Raw genomic sequence first — 19,268 nt, 5'->3', positions numbered from 1 at the left:
AATGTGGGTCCCAAAATAGAGCCCGTCGACACAACGTCCACTTGCCTGTATATTACATCATTAAAGCTAAATTCAATGGATGTAACGGCAAATTTAATTAGTTCAACAAATACGTGTTCAGGAACGAAAGGTGTTGAACTTTGGCTGCAATATAAAAAGTCCGCACAAATATCTATCGTTTCTAAAACTGGGATGCAAGTAAATAAATTGCTGATATCATACGAACACATAAATTTATTTGTACTCGTTGATTTTTGCATGTAGTCAGCGAAATGAAATGAATGTTTCAGACAGTATTTACTATAATAATTTGATACTGGCTGAAGAATATTGAAGATCCATTTTGCAACCTTCTGTTGTGAGGACCCTACCATAGATAGAATACGTCTTAAGGGAATATCCGCTTTGTGTGTTTTGGGTAGGCCATATAATCTTGGACGGATAGAGGCGTTATCATTAAGGAAACAAATTACTAAAAATAAATCCTTCGATTCCAGTTTTGATGAATGAGGGCAAAGCATGTAAATTGACTCGTTTGGTTTTTTTTTTCTATTTCCATACTTTTATTTTGTAGTCGCTATCCATTTTCCATTTTTCCACGGTCTCTTTTTTTAGTATAAAATGAATTCCGAAGGAATACGTGTTCCCTTCATGATTGCCTCAATACATTTTTGTACCCTCAAGAAAATCATGATATATATATATATATATATATATATATATATATATATATATATATATATATTACAATAGCAAAATGCGAGCATAAAAATTGATATGGTTAGGTTTAAATATGGAAAAGTAAAGGCTTAGTTGTTAAAACTAGAAAAAAAGGACGGGATATTCTAGTAAACACATAATAAAATGATAACTTTAATTATTGCAGCATTGAGAATCGATTATATAATGTTAAATTGAATTTTTTAAATGAATGCTGCAATATTTTATGTTAAGATATATTATATTTTTTAATAACCACTTTTTATGCTTGCATTTTTCTATTGTAACCCATGATTTTTCCAGTCGTCCAGTAAATTCACATGTGTTTTTGTTTAATTTCAGTCTTATTTTTTGTCCCCATAAACACACCATACACATATGTAATCACCCTATTATGTCCTGTTCTTTTCTTTCATTTTGTCTGTTTTACTTCTTATTTCTCTTTACGCGACAGCAGTGAATTATTAGCACCACTAGTCGATTGAGTGACGTGATTACTATGGAAACCAATCATAAAATACCTCGCTCACCACCTTACAAATTTTGACGATTTAGAACACCATTAATTCATCAAAACTTCAGTTTTCCTGCACGAAAATTGAATTTCTTTCACAATCCAGCTTAGAAGGTAAGTTATAAACTGTAATACTAGTTTGAAATTTTGTCGAAAAATGAGTAAACAGTTCTAAATTGCAAAAACTGTCACTTAGCAATATATTCAATCAATAATGTAATGTAATGATATATATATATATATATATATATATATATATATATATATATATATATATATATATATATATATATTGCTTTACGCTTATTTTTGTGCGCATATGCTATTTATAGTTGTATGAATTCCATGGATATTTCTCTTTTGGTTAAGTATGTATGTCTCTCCTGCTTAATAACCTAATGCTTGACAACTATTCCACACCCGGTTAGAATTGCACCACTATTTCCATTAAAACCCTTACGATAGCTGATGAATCATAGTAGAATATATTGTTTTCTGCATCGATCGATAAAATTGATCATTCCTCGCCATCGGCAATATTTCTCATAACTTTTATCTGAAGATATTTTATTACCATATACATTTACAGCCTTTCCCTTAATCGCAAAGACTACTAAAAAGTCTACAATACTAACCAAAGCAGATTGGCATATTGGGTTTGAATGTTGGCGTTACAAATTAATTCATGTCCAATGTGATTGTTATTTGCAAGGTATATATTTTAACACATATCTTTATTATTATTATTATTATTATTATTATTATTATTATTATTATTATTATTATTATTATTATTATTATTAATATCTTTATTATTATTATTATTAATATCTTTATTATTATTATTAATATCTTTATTATTATTATTATTATTGTTATTGTTATTGTTATTATTATTATTATTATTAATATTATTATTATTATTATTAATATTATTATTATTATTATTAATATCTTTATTATTATTATTATTATTGTTATTGTTATTGTTATTGTTATTATTATTATTATTATTATTATTATTAATATTATTATTATTATTATTATTAATATTATTTTTATTATTATTATTATTATTATTATTATTATTATTATTATTATTATTATTATTATTATTATATCAGCAGAAGCATGCATAACACTAATACCACGCCCATTAATTGAATTGTTGCATTCTATTTCTAATAGAGATGTGTATCCTCAGCCTGAAGCTGAATATTCTAATATTAATACAGGAGCAGTACCAGTGCTGTTGTATTGATAAGATCTTACCACATGCCAAAATGGTGTCGGGGAAGTGGTGTATGTTTATATTGCGTGGCCATGTTCATTTTAGCGCATATCTACCCTTTTATAAAAACGAAGCAGAACCTACCTTTTATATCATCTCTAGTATTTTTTGCATTGTCCTCTAGTGGTTTGTGTCTTAGAAGATTAGAAGAATCCTATAGATTGATCTGCCATCCATTCTCAGCTCTCCCATTGCTTCCATGGCTTCCATCTTCTCAGTCTAATCTGTACACTCAAAACTAGATTAGTGAACCGGAACTGCTTAAGACTGGCTAGCAAACGCATGTGCATCCCCTATTTATTTTAAGGTACTTGTGGGATCGGTGACCCCCGATTACAACATTACATTATAAATGGACTGAACTGCCTCGTGCTTCTTTGCTGTATGCAGGTGTACGTGTTTTCAGTAAGAATCAATAGGTTTCATCTATGTCATCGGCAACTTTGATTTGCTTCCTTTGCACTCAATTGACACCAACAAACCAGGTTCAAACTGGTACAGCGTTAACCGCGTTAGTGACACACAGCATAAACTTCATTTTATTAGTCGTGTTTAAAGACCTTTTCCATAATCATTAGCTCATTGTCATGCGCATTCAATCCTTTTTAGGGGAATGATATTGCAATGTATTTTCCGTTAACACGAGAGCATTATACATTGATGTAACATTTCTGCTTTTCTGTAGTAATTTAGTATGTGTTTTCTCTTTCTATGAGAAGCTAGTGAAGTACATGCTCTTTCATTATTATATTATTACTTCATACTTTAGTATAATATTTATTCGTTCGTTATGCTTTTCTCGTTTTTGATTAACCAAAAATCCGTGGTAATATTTCCTCAGTGTACATATTTATCCGTTTTTACTGGAGCAAAAAAAAAAATCTTAGTTTACTCTTTATGTAAATAATCAAAAACTGATATTAAAATCACTTTTTCTGATTACTTCTATTAGTATTTTGACCAAGCGAATACGCATAAAAAACACATTCAAATAAGAAAAAAATCTTGCATAACGTTAGTTTTTATATAATTTTTCTCGATCATTGAATAATTTAAATGTCTTATAAACACAGTCCAAAATAAATAAACCCATTTTGATGTTTACAGTACAGTTTTTAGGGGGGTCTTATGGGGTAGATAATTATTGATGATGAATTTATTGTCAAGTAAAATATGTGCAGAAACAATTGTAGGAAGAAAGTTTTTTTAAAAATAAATTGGTGCCCTTGCGTGCTTACTTGCTTGCGTAAATTGTGTAGTAAATATTTTACCAAGAATTCCACTTAAGTTTTACTTTCGATTTCGATTTTAGCTCAGGGCATCGAAGTATTTGTTTTTGTTGGAAATAACTACTATATATTGGATACAATATTATATATAATAATCGATAATTAATTGACTATAATAATACATATGAAATCTGCATGAATTAAATATTATATTTAAGCGTTTATATGTATGTATGTATGTATATATATATATGCATATATATATATATATATATATATATATATATATATATATATATATATATATATATTCATGCATTTCTGTTGGTATTCTCCAAGAATTCGTTTGTATGTCTAGTCATCGGACTCAGCCCCGTTGACTATATATTTTGTACATATCTCGCATTGATATTTCAAATAATTTCATTTGCAGTATCATGGTTTATTTATCGATTTATCTGTTTTGATTTTCTTCGCATTATCAGTTGATAGATACAAAAGTTTCATTATATTTCCGCCGATCATTACTCATACTGTCTCTCCTCTTAAGCTATTCTATTAGCATATTTTCCATTACTTTTTAATAATACGAATGAGTAAACACACCCCTGCGATCTACGACTAGGACGATAGTCCTATTCCTCTCGAGGGTCGGGCGTTGAGAGACGATACCCCGCGTGGATCAACTCTTGGATACAGAAATGACGTAAGCCTTGGCGCCCCGGCCCGCTTCCGAGCCCTACCTTTGACATCATTTACCTCCTGTCGACAACCCATCAACACCGGACTTCAAAACGTTCTTAGCACCGTGATCCGACTTCTTTCTCTTTCACTGTTGCTTTAACTTCCTATACAGCGCATGCGTAGGTTTCACTTTCTCAGAGTGTGCCAAGGTAACCTGATGGCCTACATAGATATATCCCAAAGACATATCTGCTCGTAAACTACACACTGATAAGTCTAGGACGCGAGTCTGTGAATCGATAAGCCACTATTTGATCTTACTGCCTCAAGATAGCTAAGAAAAGCGATCGAGAAAATAGAAAGAAAGGGGAAGAAATTGCAATAGATGCAATGAGACGACAAGAAACTGTAACAGATACAAGGAGACAATAATAATCTCGAGAGGGGGAGGAAATAGGATAGATATTATTCTGTAAATGAAATGTATATTTACATTTCCTTTCGTTTCTTTATTTTATGTCATATCAAACCTCTTGTATTCTATTCAAGAGTAAACCGCAATGCCTATAGTAAACGGCACATTTTACGTTTGTTAACTGCAGACAAATACACTGAAGCATATGAATCTGTTGTGATTGAAGACTATTTTATATAGAGTGCCCTGAATTTTAAATTGAAGAACAGTGGTGTTTGTAGAATATTATATGTCTGCATAATGGTCAAGACTGGGAACTGGGACAGAATTTGATTAAACAAGAAGTTGAACAAAAACTGAAGCACATGAGGGAATTAAACCTTACAGCATCTGGGGACCTCTACAGTGAATATGTGTGACTATTAGTCGGATAGGTCGGGCTATATACGCTGAAAGAGTAAAAGTAGAGTAATTATATCGGATCATATGCAGTTGAAGAAAATGTAAAACAAGTTTACAGTGCAGGCCAATGAGTAATTAAATTTATTCAAGATATACAAAGGCATTCTAGTGTTGAACATGGAGACATCTGTTAAAATTATATTTACATGTTTGCATGTTTGTAATAGTCAAGGAAGGAGGGGATTACAACGTTTATATATTCAAGTGGTTACACTATTAGAATATACGTCTTTTCAAGCATAGAAGTGCGACTTATGCCGCTGTTACAGGAGTAACGGCTTGGATGACTGTGTATGACCAATTAGATCGCAGACACATTTTTATACTCAGTCTGATATCGAAAGACAAGTGGTTGATACATAGATGAATAGGGCTGTATATATATATATATATATATATATATATATATATATATATATATATATATATATGACACGTGTAGGTTTGAATAGGTTTTTAGTGCGGTAGAATGACATCACGTCCTTTGCAATATCTTTGGCCATGTATATATGTATTTGTTCCAATTTATGTTCTCTTGTGAACTTTTGACCGGGTAGTCTGAATGATCGACAATTCACGTTGTATCAACAATGATAAAACACAAAGATTCATTTGAATTATTTGTTTTAAGGCATAAACGTTTTGTATTTTACGACCTATTATTTTTTATATCATGAAATACGGAAACAGAATACCAATTATTAACGATAAAGTTCATAATCTAAGAAACATACCTTGTACATGAATAATTACAACGGTTGTTAGTAACAGCTCATCACTTATAAATATCAAAACAAAAATTCGAGAATAAGAATGAATTAATTGAATTAAAACCGGCCAGTTGAATGATAATTACTAATATGATAGGATGAATAAAATTTATTTACTATTCACACAAAGTACATTCAATCAAGAAATCAATAATTATTCTTCTCGTGTTTTATAAATCGTTCATGAAATGTGTGAATCAAAGTCATAACATGAGGAGAATCGATAATTGCAATGATGTTTTAAGAATTCAACTTTACTAGACTTTTAGTCAATAGCCTGATGTCATCTGTATGAATAAAAAAAACATATTTTTAATAGAAAAAAGATATAGTGGGCATAAACAAAATAGGTTTTTAAATCTGGGTATGAAATAGATAAAAAGTAATGTTGGCTGATAAGTCACCTGTTAGGTCGTTGTGTAGTCCAATGACGAAAGCACACTAATTATATAGGAAACGGTAGGAGTTAGTTGACGAGCCTTGAACGAACGTGTTGTAATGAGTAAACGGAACAGACAAGTTCTTCGTTTTTGGGAAGCATTCAGTTATGGAAGTATTCAGCTTGGAATACAGTAATATGTAATCCCCGAAAAAGGAATGGCGTGCAACCCCAGCACCAAAATGTCGCAGCAAGAATAAATGTGAATGTGTCAAAAAACAACAACAGCAACAAAAAACAATTTGGTTGTCTGAGTTGTCGGGGTATAAAATGACTTACATTTTCAGAAACTCATCTGGAATAATACAGCGACGTTTCCACTAATAGTATGCCCCTCCTTTGTCTATCAAAACAGACGATAGGGCTATATGTCCCCTTTTATGACCTATTGTGCAGGGTATATATGTTTGTTTAATATGTATGTTAAAAGTGTACATTCACAATCAGGGAACATTACATAGACTACTGTATAACATGTGCACGGTTTCATCTCCTCGTTTGTACATACTTGTTTTTTATACACGCGTTACATTTCTACACACTATTCAATAGCATGCAGAACCTGCAGTAAACAAACACTCCGCTACGTAACAAATACATCCAAAAGCAAAAACTATTATAGAGAAAGAACGACATCCGTTTATATGAAACCACTTGATAATTTAAAGTAATATGTGATCCATTCTTTAAATTATTTGGGAACTATTCTTATTTATTTTTATAATAATTCGACATCTTTAATCGTGATTAATTTCCTTTTAAAGTTTTTAGTTTACACGATTCATGTCGAATTCTTAAGCTGCAATAAATTTCGACATTGAAAGTATTATTTAAGCAAAGTAAAATATGTAATCAATAAAATATATAAGAATTCAGTTTCAGATTTATCCCCTTGACATATTATTGACTATGTTCGAGTAGACGAACTCCAGCTTTGAAAGTATATGTTAGATTAAGGTCGGGGGCTTTATAAACTAAAACGTTTTCAATATAAAAGCAACCATAAGGATTACATTAAAAAGCTAAATCAAAATTATCAATTATTTTATAAAAACTCTTGAAGCAAAGTGAAAAATATAATGTCAAATTTTAATCAACGTGACTGAGTTAATATCCCAATTATCTGAGGAAAACCCAATAAAAACATATTCAGTATTGAAAATAAACAAAAGTTTGATCGAATTATTATTGACAATTTATTTTTTATATGAAGAAAATGTGTTGTTATTGTCGTAAACAGATTATGCAGATGTAATCGGAAATGTAGAACAGGAGAAAAAGCTATAACCTACATTTACATTTGGGTAAATTAAGGAAGACAGCAGAAGTAAAATTTGCGATGTAATGCAGACGTTCAACACTTTGCTTGCTTAATAATATTTTTAAAGCTTAGAAGTTTTAGACTATATTGGATACATGTAAACACATTTTCTCTGTCCTATCGACGAACTGTTGCATCCTTCTGCCTGTTCTACAAGTATATTAACGGTGAATGATCCGACGAACTGCAAGCACTTGTAGCCCCTCGAGTTAAATACAAACCCGACGAGCAGCTATATCTCACCCCTTTACAGTAGAGATCCCTAGATGTAAGAGAGTCTTTTACTGCATTAGTTTCTTCACTAGATTCTCTAGACCTAGGAATTCCCTTCCAAGTCCCTGCTTCCCTAACTGTACTGACATGCAGAAGTTCACGTGTAACGAATACCGACATCTTGTTGCCCAACTCCCGACATAGTACCGCTGTAGCTTATGCCCCTGATAGTAACCCCCTACATCAAAGTGGCAATGTGCCTTGTTTGGGGTAAAAATGTAATAAAAAAGTAACATATATATCGATCCTACGCCGCATTTCGCATTTAATGATTAATAAAAAGAAAAAACGCAACATAGCACGACACAGTTACAATGTAAAAATGGATGAAATTGATGAAAGCAAAAATTCTCATTCTAAAAACTAAAGTAAAATCAATATCACCTTTCTAAGTTTAATCGAACTGATGCAAAACATTACAGTTGCTTAATTGATCGCATTGATTGTCAAGGCCACATTTAAAGGCAAGGAAAAATGGTAAATTAAATATGACCTACTAATAGACGCAGCTAACCAGTAATAAAAGCGCGATGTCCGCAGGTAAAAATCTTTAGATAATATTTTTTATAAATATGCAAGTGAGAAATAAAATAATTTAATAAAATAAAATAAAACTGCTGACGTTATTTAGAGCGTTGAATTGATGCAAATAGATTCCAACGGATGTGGAGAGAAATAATGGCTATGTAGGCGTCAAAGAAACGCTAATCGAAGGTACGGATAATTTCTCCACTCAGCTGTGCGAACTATTGGAAATAAGCAACTTTGATCTTGTAATTAAGATTTACACATTCTTTGTTTCATATTTTTTCACTATTGATTTCAGATGACGGGTTCTGCTTTGTTTCCTGTGTTTTTTTTGTTTTGTTTTACACTTTCGATTCTAACAACTTATTTTTGGGGATAGCGATGGATAAGAATATAGATGCACATATTCTAATTTCAGCGAGCCGTGTGTGTATCCTTTCATACCCATGCCATTACATACAAGTTATAAAGATTTCTATGGCCCCTCATTGAATACACGATTATAAACAGACAAATGGGAAACAATTGTCCCTATTATTGTGTCGTAAATTTTAAAACATAGGGGGGGTCTTCATATGCAGAAAAAGATATCAATATCCATATCAATTGAATTTGTTCGCTAGCAAGAATGGATACGACCTTTATTTATAAAAAAAACATATGGTAACAAAAATTCATGTATTTAAGTATGTGGATTCCCTACAAGGATAGAAGACGGAAATTTGTGTGTAGATTTACTGCTACAAATATGTTTTAACTTATAACCCAGCTCTACTAAATATTGAATATTATTGGTGTAAATACTGAATATACATACACCCACACGCAAGAACGCATGCACACACACACATCCACACATACATACACACACAAACACAAACACGTACACACACACACACACACACACACACACATATATATATATATATATATATATATATATATATATATATATATATATATATATATATATATATATATATATATATGATTACGGCATTTAATCACATAAATTTGTTTCCGAAGATATGATTTTATGCGTAAATTTGCAGAATTTACTTCAACAGTGCAAAATACAGTAGTAGAGCTAGGTTAGCCGCGTTTTATTCTCGTATACGGCATAATCACGTTGTCACACTGGATCACCGAAGTTAAGCAACCTTGAACCTGGTCAGTACTAAATGGCTGACCATCTGGGACTTTCAGGTGCTTAATGTGCTCTTCGCTTATTTCGGCGTTGTTTACAGTCGTTGTGGTCTCCCCCTTGCCACTGGACTCAAACAGTGTCGATTCAGGAGAGGTGTGGTTGTATATTGCGCAACCTTTGTCGCACAATTACACGCTCTACTGTCCCTTTGTATTTCAAGACTGTACGGAAGTATGGGATTCTTGTAAAGATTTGTCAGCCTTAAGGCTGACGAATTCATATGAAAGGCGGAATATTTTGTGTAGCTTGATAGCCATATTATATATATATATATATATATATATATATATATATATATATATATATATCCTCTTACTTCATTGCTTTCCAAAAGGTTAAATAAGCAGAGAAGTTTTATGAGGTTACTACAAGAATGCTAAATACCGAAGTTGATCAGAGTATACTCTTTATTTGTTTTTTACATAAGCAGTATTTTTTTTATTACATTCTGACCCAAAACAAGGCACATTGCCACTTTGATGTAGGAACTACTATCAGGGGCATAAGCTATTGGGGTACTATGTAGGGAGTTGGGGAGCATAATGTCGGTTCACATTACACTTAAACTTCTGGAATAGAATTGCAAAGTCTAGCGGTTCTGGGGAAGAAACTACTGGAGTAGAAAGCTCTCTTACATCTAGGGATCTCTACTGTTTAAGGGTGGGATTTAGCTGCTTGTCGGGTTTGTCGAGGGTATTTATGTCGTGGGGACACAAGTGCTTGCAGTCTGTAATATGTTGTTACATGAGTATGTTTCAGTCAACTAGTTACTAGTAACCAGAGACATCTTCAGGCGATACAACTAATATGTAATCAAAGTTTGTAATGAAAATATCATGTCTTCCTCGTCATAATAAGTTAATATCCGGAGGTTTCGTCAAATTTTGAAAAAAAATAAATTTGCTGGTATGAAAATAAGACCCAATAGGGGTGCGGATTTGAGTCTGTGTATTAGATATAGAAATGAATGGGAAGGTGTTGGGGGTTAAACATCATGATAGAGGTAATAGAATACTAGAAAGGAATGTATTCGTATGCGTGGGTGATGGGCATCCTAAATCTAAAAAATACTGGTGTATATAGGTTCAAACAGTAGGGGTATGTAGAGTTGACATACCTATGCTAAAATGGGTTTCAGAATTAATCGGGTTTATTTCGTTATAAAAATGCTTTTAATTTGACTAGAATTTTTATGTTATCTGAACATGTACGCTTTTCGTTGTATCTCCATCCCACCACTGTCATCCTAACACCCATAAATAATGTTTTAAGAGAAAAGGAAGGAAAAACGACGCAAGGGAGAAAAGAAGAAAATAGAATAAGAAAGAGAGACATAAAGGGATGAGGAAGATTGAAAATGAGAAATAATATAGGATTTAATCGTGGTGATTCTAAGACATGTCTTTCTTTGTACTATTCGACACCTATCATATACATATTATAAAAAAATAATTAGAAATTTAATTAATTCTTATTCTAACAGACATAAATGTATTATTTTAATTTTTAAGGCTGAATTTAAGTATTCTTACAAAACAACAAAATCATATTAATTGAAATATCCGTTATGTAATTCAACAGCTAGCAGTCCATTCCTGCATTGGCAACTAGTTATTTGAACATAATGACTATTTTTTCTAATTACTTTTGGCGTGTTGTCTCCAAATTCTTGATATTTGGGGGAAGGGGTCTTTTCTCAAACTGAATATTCAAATATTGCCATGAATTCCCGATTGGGTTCATATCCGTGGACTAACTTTGCCATTGCAAGGCATTCCTCATTTTTCAGCGAACTATTTCTTTGTAGATACAGCGGTATGCTTAGGATCATTATCCTGTTGAAAAGTCCAATCAAGAGGTAGCCGAAGCTTGTCAACGGAAGCCATTAAATTGTCTTACAAAATTTATGATGGCTTTCGGCGTTAATTTTATTAGTTATTATAATTACACTAAGAACTTTACATTTGGCACCGTGTTTTTTGGACATAGGTTTTATCGTCTTTGCCCGCACATAACTTCGATAATTATGAGCAAACACCTCTATTTTGGGTTCATCTGTCAACAGCAGCTTTTCTCCAAGCGTAACCCTTTATCCTTATGCTTTGTATCGAGTTCTAACTTAGCATCTCTGTGTCGTTTCAAGAGGAGTGGAGTCTTCTTTAGGGTGAGTGATTTTTTCTGTATAGTTTTTACTTATTCTACACTTAGTTATTTTAATCACAGATTCACTTAGATGTGCATAAGCTATTCTCGGGTAACCTGTGAATTTTGTTGGATCTGGTGTCATAAAATCCTTGCTGATTTTGGAGAAATCTTCCTCGGAGCAACTGCTTGTCTTTGATTTATAACCCTGTTTCAAGTCTGTCGCCACGTAATGAACGGAGGAATTGTAATAAAAGGAATATTCAGGTTAATCGTAATCTCAGCTCTTTATTCTGTTCATAATGTTATGTGCATATGTATATATTAAAAAAATGCATATTTAAAGTAATGCCTTTCTGTATAATAGTTTTCCTTAACTACCATAGACAAAAGACAGACACACATAATTTTAAGAATTCGAAATACTTACTTAAATCTATTTTACATCCGTCTTGTCTTTTAACCATTGAATTATATATAATCCAATGGTTAAAAAGACAAGACGGATGTAAAATAGACTTATATATATATATATATATATATATATATATATATATATATATATATATATATATATATATATATAAATAATTCAATCTTTATATATATATATATATATATATATATATATATATATATATACAAAGATAGATAGATAGATAGATAGATAAATAGGTATATTGGATGCAATATATAGAAATTATTTAAAAATATTAAAAAAACATGACTCCTGCGCCCCCATCGAGAATCGAAACCAAAACGTTCAGCTCACGATTTATATTGTCTCCGCTGTCACTGACTGGGCTATGGAAACGTGTTTACTGCAAGGCTAAAAATTAAAACATCAACCAATAGATACAACGCTATGCATTTGTAATGCCGGCGTTCGACCTTCACCTGGCTAATTTATTTTTTTTTAATTTTCACACTTTTGCGCCGATTTTTCCGGGCTAAAAACCAAATATAAAGTTTTGCATGGATTCAAATGACTTATATATGAAGTTTCATGTCTGTAAACAAAAAAAGTATGGGAGGAGTTTGATAGGCAAAATTTGTTAAACAAAAATATACGCGTATATGTAAATATATATTGACACAACTTTGTGTTTACTATAAACGTTTTACGCAAATATTGTGCAAGTATAAATCATGTAGAATATCTGCATGAATATAATTACACGTAATAGTTAACTAAAGATAATTATCCCATTAGAAAACCGGAGTAAATAAGGAATTAATTAAAATTTATGTTTTAAAGAATATGCAAATTAGCTAGATCTTTTGCTAGTGAATGCAATTCTACAACCCATATATAACAAAATTGTACCTATTTACAATGCCTCCCCACGGGAAAGAGTTAGACACCAGGGTCGTTTTTTAACGTGGAGAAAAGGAACAAAAATAAAAATTGTTTCAGTCGTGAAGGATTTCTCCTCCACCGACAGAGAACAAGAAATTGAAGTGCAGCATCTGAAGAATAGATACTACACTTTGAGGTATTTATTTGCTCCCCCACTGAGCACATTAGGCACAAGGCCGATTTTAAAAGTGAGGAGTGAAGGGGAAATGGGGACCAAATCCCTGGGGAGTAGGGGAGCTGGATAGTGACAATTGGTATGAAGGCGTGCCCCTTCATTGACCAAGGTCTTATATGTGGGGTCGCCCCCACATATGGTATTTGCTTGCAGGCCAAACTTTTTAAATAAACAGAAAAGAGGGGTTTTCATATCAATATCAATACACACAAATAAAAAACGAAGTTATAGGAGTATAGACTAACATTTCAGCCCGGCGTTGCTCGAGTGTTTGAATGTGCGTCTTGAACAAACAAAAAAAAATGTGGTAATAGGAAAGCAGACGCGAACTCGTACAGCAAAGTAGGAAAAGAACGGGGGAAAACCTGAAGTCTTTGTGGTTACGACCACCGCCAAATCGGAAATGATTTAGGTTTTAATTAAGGCTAGACAATCGAAAGGAGAGGATTACTTTTAAAAAAATATCGGCAATAAAGCGACCCGTTAAAGGTGAAGTGAATGTTTTAGCTAATTTTTCGATATTTGTCGTCTGAAAGGTCGAACTTCAAAACGATACGGATCTTGTAAAAATCCGTCGCCTCTGTCAAAAGTTTAAGGCAGACAGACAAACATACATACATACATACATACATGATGATCATGATTGCAACGTCTGATCAGACAAGTGCCACACCCTCAGACATTTAAAATCCATGAGCCCAAATGCCTGAGGGAGTATCTATACAAATATGATGTTACAGAGTCTTAGCTTTGTAAGACAGCTAAGTCTCTCTCTCGGTTCAAAATGTTGAGATCCAGCAACAAGCAAGAGCAAGATAGCCAGCAACAAATAAAACTGCAGACCATCTTAATGCGGGTACTGGTCTCCCGCTTTATGTTTTTTTAAATCAGAGATTTTCTTCTCCTAGAAAGATTGCCTTCACTACGGCTTACGGGAGCCCTCTCCACCCCAACACATATATACATACACACAAATATACACGGTGCTAGTTGGCCGTTGACCCGGAAAAAGGGTTCATACGTACATACATGCATACATACATACATACATACATACATTTATATAATGGTAACTAAACATGTTCAACTCATCCGATTAAAAAGCTTGCTCTGTCTCTGAATAGACTTTTTGTAAAATTTCAAATGTTTAGACCAGCAATTGTATTAGTAATTTTGTAGAAACCGCAGAGGTAATTTTTAAAAGAAAAATTTGACTCCTATTATGACCCTTTAACATTTATTGTTTTGGGTTAAAATCAATTTACTAAGTTAGATCCATGTACAAGGAACCTATATCTAAAATTACACGTGTTTAGACTCAAAATACTCAGAGAAGTTCGGTAGAGTTCTCAAAGATCAAATCGTTCAACTTTGACCCCTAAACAGCCAAATTTCTGGCCGAAAACGGTTTACAAAGATTGTACGAAATCGCAGTACGCTATATATCCACTTTCGAGTCTGTAGACTGAAAATTGGCATAGTTATTCCGTAGGAAAATGTACACAGATACACACAAAGGCACACAGACATGCACACAGACACTTCACTTTTATAGACATATAGATAGATATAGATTAAATAGTTTGAATAATGTCCACATATTCTATCTATATATCTATAAAAGTGAACGTGTCTGTGTGTCTGTATTTCTCTGTGTCTGTGTACATTTTTCTTCGCAATAACTCTATTTGTTTTCAGTCTACATACTCGAAATTTAATATACAGGGTACTGAGATTTAGGAAAATATACGTAATCTGTTTTCGGCCAGAAATTTGGCTGTTAAGGGGTCAAAGTTCAACTATATGACCTTTGAGAACTCTACCAAACCCCTCCGACAATGTTGTGCCTAAACACTTGAAATTTTAGATATAGGATCGTTGGACATGGATCTAACTTAATTACTCAATTTGAGCCCAAAACAATAAATTTTTAGGGGTCATAATAGGGCTAAAGTTAAAAAAATTGACCGTTTTTGTTTTTTTGCTTTTTTTTTCTCAGCCTATATCTCCAAACACCCGGGCAACGCCGGACACCCATGCTAGTATATCTATAAAAGTGTACGGGTCTATGTGTGTGTCTGTGTACATTTTCCTACGCAATAACTCTGTCAAATTTTAGTCTACAGACTCGGATTTTGATATGCAGGGTACTGGGATTCACGAAAATCTTTGTAGTCCGTTTTCGGCCAGAAATTAAGCTGTTAAGGGGTCAAAGTTCAACAATTTGATCTTTGAGAACTCTATCAAACTCCTCCGCTAATTATGGGTCTAAATACTTGAAATGTTATATATAGGTTCCTTAGACATGGATCTAACTTAATAACTTGATTTAGACCCGAAACAATAACGGTTAAGGGGTCATAATAGGGGTCAATTATCTAAAAATTGACCGCTTTTTTTCTCAACATACACCTTCAAACACCTGGACCTTGTCGGGCTGAAATGCTAGTATATCTATAAAAGTGGACGTGTCTGTGTGTCTATATATCTGTCTGTCTGTCTTCGTTTCTGTGTACATTTCCTTACGCAATAACTCTGTCAATTTTTAGTCTACACTCTTTAAATTTGATATACAGTGTACTGAGATTTAGGAAAATTTATGTGATCGGTTTTCGGCCAGAAATTTGGCTGATAAGGGGTCAAAGTTCAACGATTTGACGTTTGAGAACTTTACCCAACTCCCCCGACAATTTTTGGTCTAAACACTTGATATTTTAGATATAGGTTCGTTGGACAGGGATCTGACTTAATAACTTGATTTGAGCCCAAAACAATAAAGGTTAATGCGTCATAATAGGGGTACAAATTTAAACAAAATTGACTTTTTTCATTTTGCTCAACAGATACATCCAAACACTCGGGCAACGCCGGGCTGAAATGCTAGTCTACATATAAATTTAAAGTGTTTAAAACCAAAATTGGCGGCGGTGGTTTGTAGAGTCTGCAAAGGACACATTCTTAAACTCTGACATCTTAGTAGTCAAATCTTTGCCCAAAAACTGATTAACTGGTTTGCTGCATGACTGAATATCCTTCATGTAAAAATTAAAATGTTAACAACAAAAATTGGCTGAGTGATTTGCTAGAGACCGCAAAGGTTCAATATTTTTAACTTTGCTACCTTGCTGGCAAAATTTTTGGCCGAAAACTGATTAAAATCTTGCTCTGTGTCTTGATACACTTTAAGTTGAATTTCAAATGCTTAGATCAAAAATTCGCTACATGGTCATCCTTTTTTCTTTTTTTTTTACTGCCAAAGTTATTAACTTTGACCCAATTTTGACCCATTAACATTTATTGTTTTAGGCACAAATTAATTTTATAAGTCCGATCCATGTCCAAGTAACCTACATCTGAAATTTCAAGCGTTTGAACCCAAAATTTACGGAGGAGGTGATTAGAGTCTTCAAAGGTCCAATTGTTGAACTTTGACTCCTTGACAGCCAAACTTCTGGTTGAAAACTGGCTAAAAAGATTTTCTTAAATCTCAATATCGCTTATATCAAATCGCGAGTTTGTAGATTGTAATTGACAGAGCAATTTGGTAGGGAATTTTACACACACAGATAGACAAACTGACATTTTCACTTTTATAAATACGTAAACATATCAATTTTCGATATCATCTTTTGTGCAATATTTCAATTATAATCGTATTGTCCATAATATTATAGAAAAATAACTATGTATTAAACACAGTTTCTTTGAGTTGAACCTACTCTGACATTTTAATTTGATTAATTAATTTCATAATACAACTCATACTACTGATAACCATACATGAGTAAAGTATCATTTGTGAATTAGTCTAATATATTTTTAATTAGATTAGCATTTCTTGAAAATAAGATTAGTCTTCTGATCAAATTAAACGTATTTTATTTATTTTATAAATTACTTCCTTGTTCGCTGCCCCGGCGCGTGTCCAAGCCGCCTCACTGTTTGAATAATGATACAAATCGTGCTCGTTCTCCAAAGAAAATAAATGTAAAGACAATACCCTGTCGGATGGTAGTTATGAGGAATTGGGGTTGTAAAGAGCTGTCTCTCCTATTCCTCGAGATCAGCCCCTATCCACCTACTTAGAATTTGGGAGTGGATTAGTGGACACCATCGCGTTGTCTGGGAAACGGCAATGAAACACGGACAGGAAAACGACGTTGACTCGCCATCTCCTGACTTTTTGATGGAAATAATCGTTCGAATTGGTACATCTATCTTGTGGAACTTGAAAGTGTTGGCTATGACAGTGACGGGACGCGTCCCATATATTTATCGAATAACGAATAATATGCTCGGATTTGGCAACGGCTGTACCAGACAGAGATGAATCTCGAGTCATTTGGCCATGTTTTAAATAAGAATCAAGCACATATAAACGCATATTCTCAGAAAACGCCTATTCTACCCATGCGGCATGGAACTTTTGTTTGACAGCTGTACGTAACTTTTGATGAAGATAACTGGAAAAATAATATGGATTGTCTTTTAATATTATAAACATAACTGTTATATACCATATGTATATATAGGCTGAGACATATATTAAAACCCACGAAAGTAAAATTGTAAAACCCTTTTATTTTTATTATAATTAAATTTCAATCCATGTTTGCCGTGCTAACTAACTTTCAGTATTATACCAAGTATGAGTAAATTGTTGCAGAGATTGTGAATTTTATAGGTATATGTGTTCCTTAACTATTTGTTCTGCTTGTTTTAGGGGTCAAAAATAAACAATTAGTTCAGGTACATCCCCCTCCCATTTTACATGAATTGGGAAAATATCATATTCTTAAACAAATTGACATAAATATCCTTGGTAACGAAAATGTCATAAACTTTGAAAAATAACAATTGTTTGATATTAATTCATTAACACATCGCTATTAAGAATGGTGATGTAATATGTGATAATATTCAAGGCTCCACACTGCAATGTTTTTCAATTAACGTTCGGATAAATTAACGGGCGTTATATTTTAGAATAATTTTCATAGATATCAAGAACAACATATTTAAAAAGAAAGACGTTTGTGTATTCGAAATAGCAGAACATGCTATTATAAAAAATAAACTCTTCGTTAATCCTACAAGAAACACATTAGAACAATAAATAGAACTCAGACTGAAATACTAATTAAAGCCGGAATCCTGTAATTTTTTTTCAGACGGTAACTTAAATCAAGACGAGTCCCACAAAGTGCAGAAAAACAGGTGTCTAACGTATAATAAACACACATTTATGTGTGTCATGAAATCTAGTTTACATTACATTTCTGTCTTTGATAGTTTTTGGGTTCGTGTTCACCGACGTTCATATTTTACTATCGACAACTAGACTCTGACTCAACTCAGATGGGTATATTAAAATGCTGTCTACTGTTGTCAAGTGCTGCTTGAGGGGGGAGTCGCTATATGATCCTGCCTATGTCATGAGGTCTCAGATGTCAGATCTCCAGGAAAACCCAGTAGTAAAGATAAGAGGACTTTCTCAGATTCACTTATCCTAAGCTCTAACCTCAAACCATCATGTACTCCCATATATTTTAGCATAAGTGAAAAAATCCAACTGTCGTGCCTGCAAGGTCACTGTCGCAATGATTGCCCGGTTACAACTGATACTTGGGAATTTCTCGAAAGTTACCGAATAAATATTTCCACAGGTTCAGTTGTCACTCGGGAACTGCCTGTAAAGTGATACTGGCGTTTTCAGAGTAGCTGTATTTAGTACCTTA

The sequence above is a fragment of the Euprymna scolopes genome, chromosome 2 (genome assembly GCF_053919585.1).
Source record: "Euprymna scolopes isolate OS-2025 chromosome 2, ASM5391958v1, whole genome shotgun sequence".
Classification (NCBI taxonomy): Eukaryota; Metazoa; Mollusca; class Cephalopoda; order Sepiida; family Sepiolidae; genus Euprymna; species Euprymna scolopes.
Note: the sequence above shows the minus strand (reverse complement) of the source record.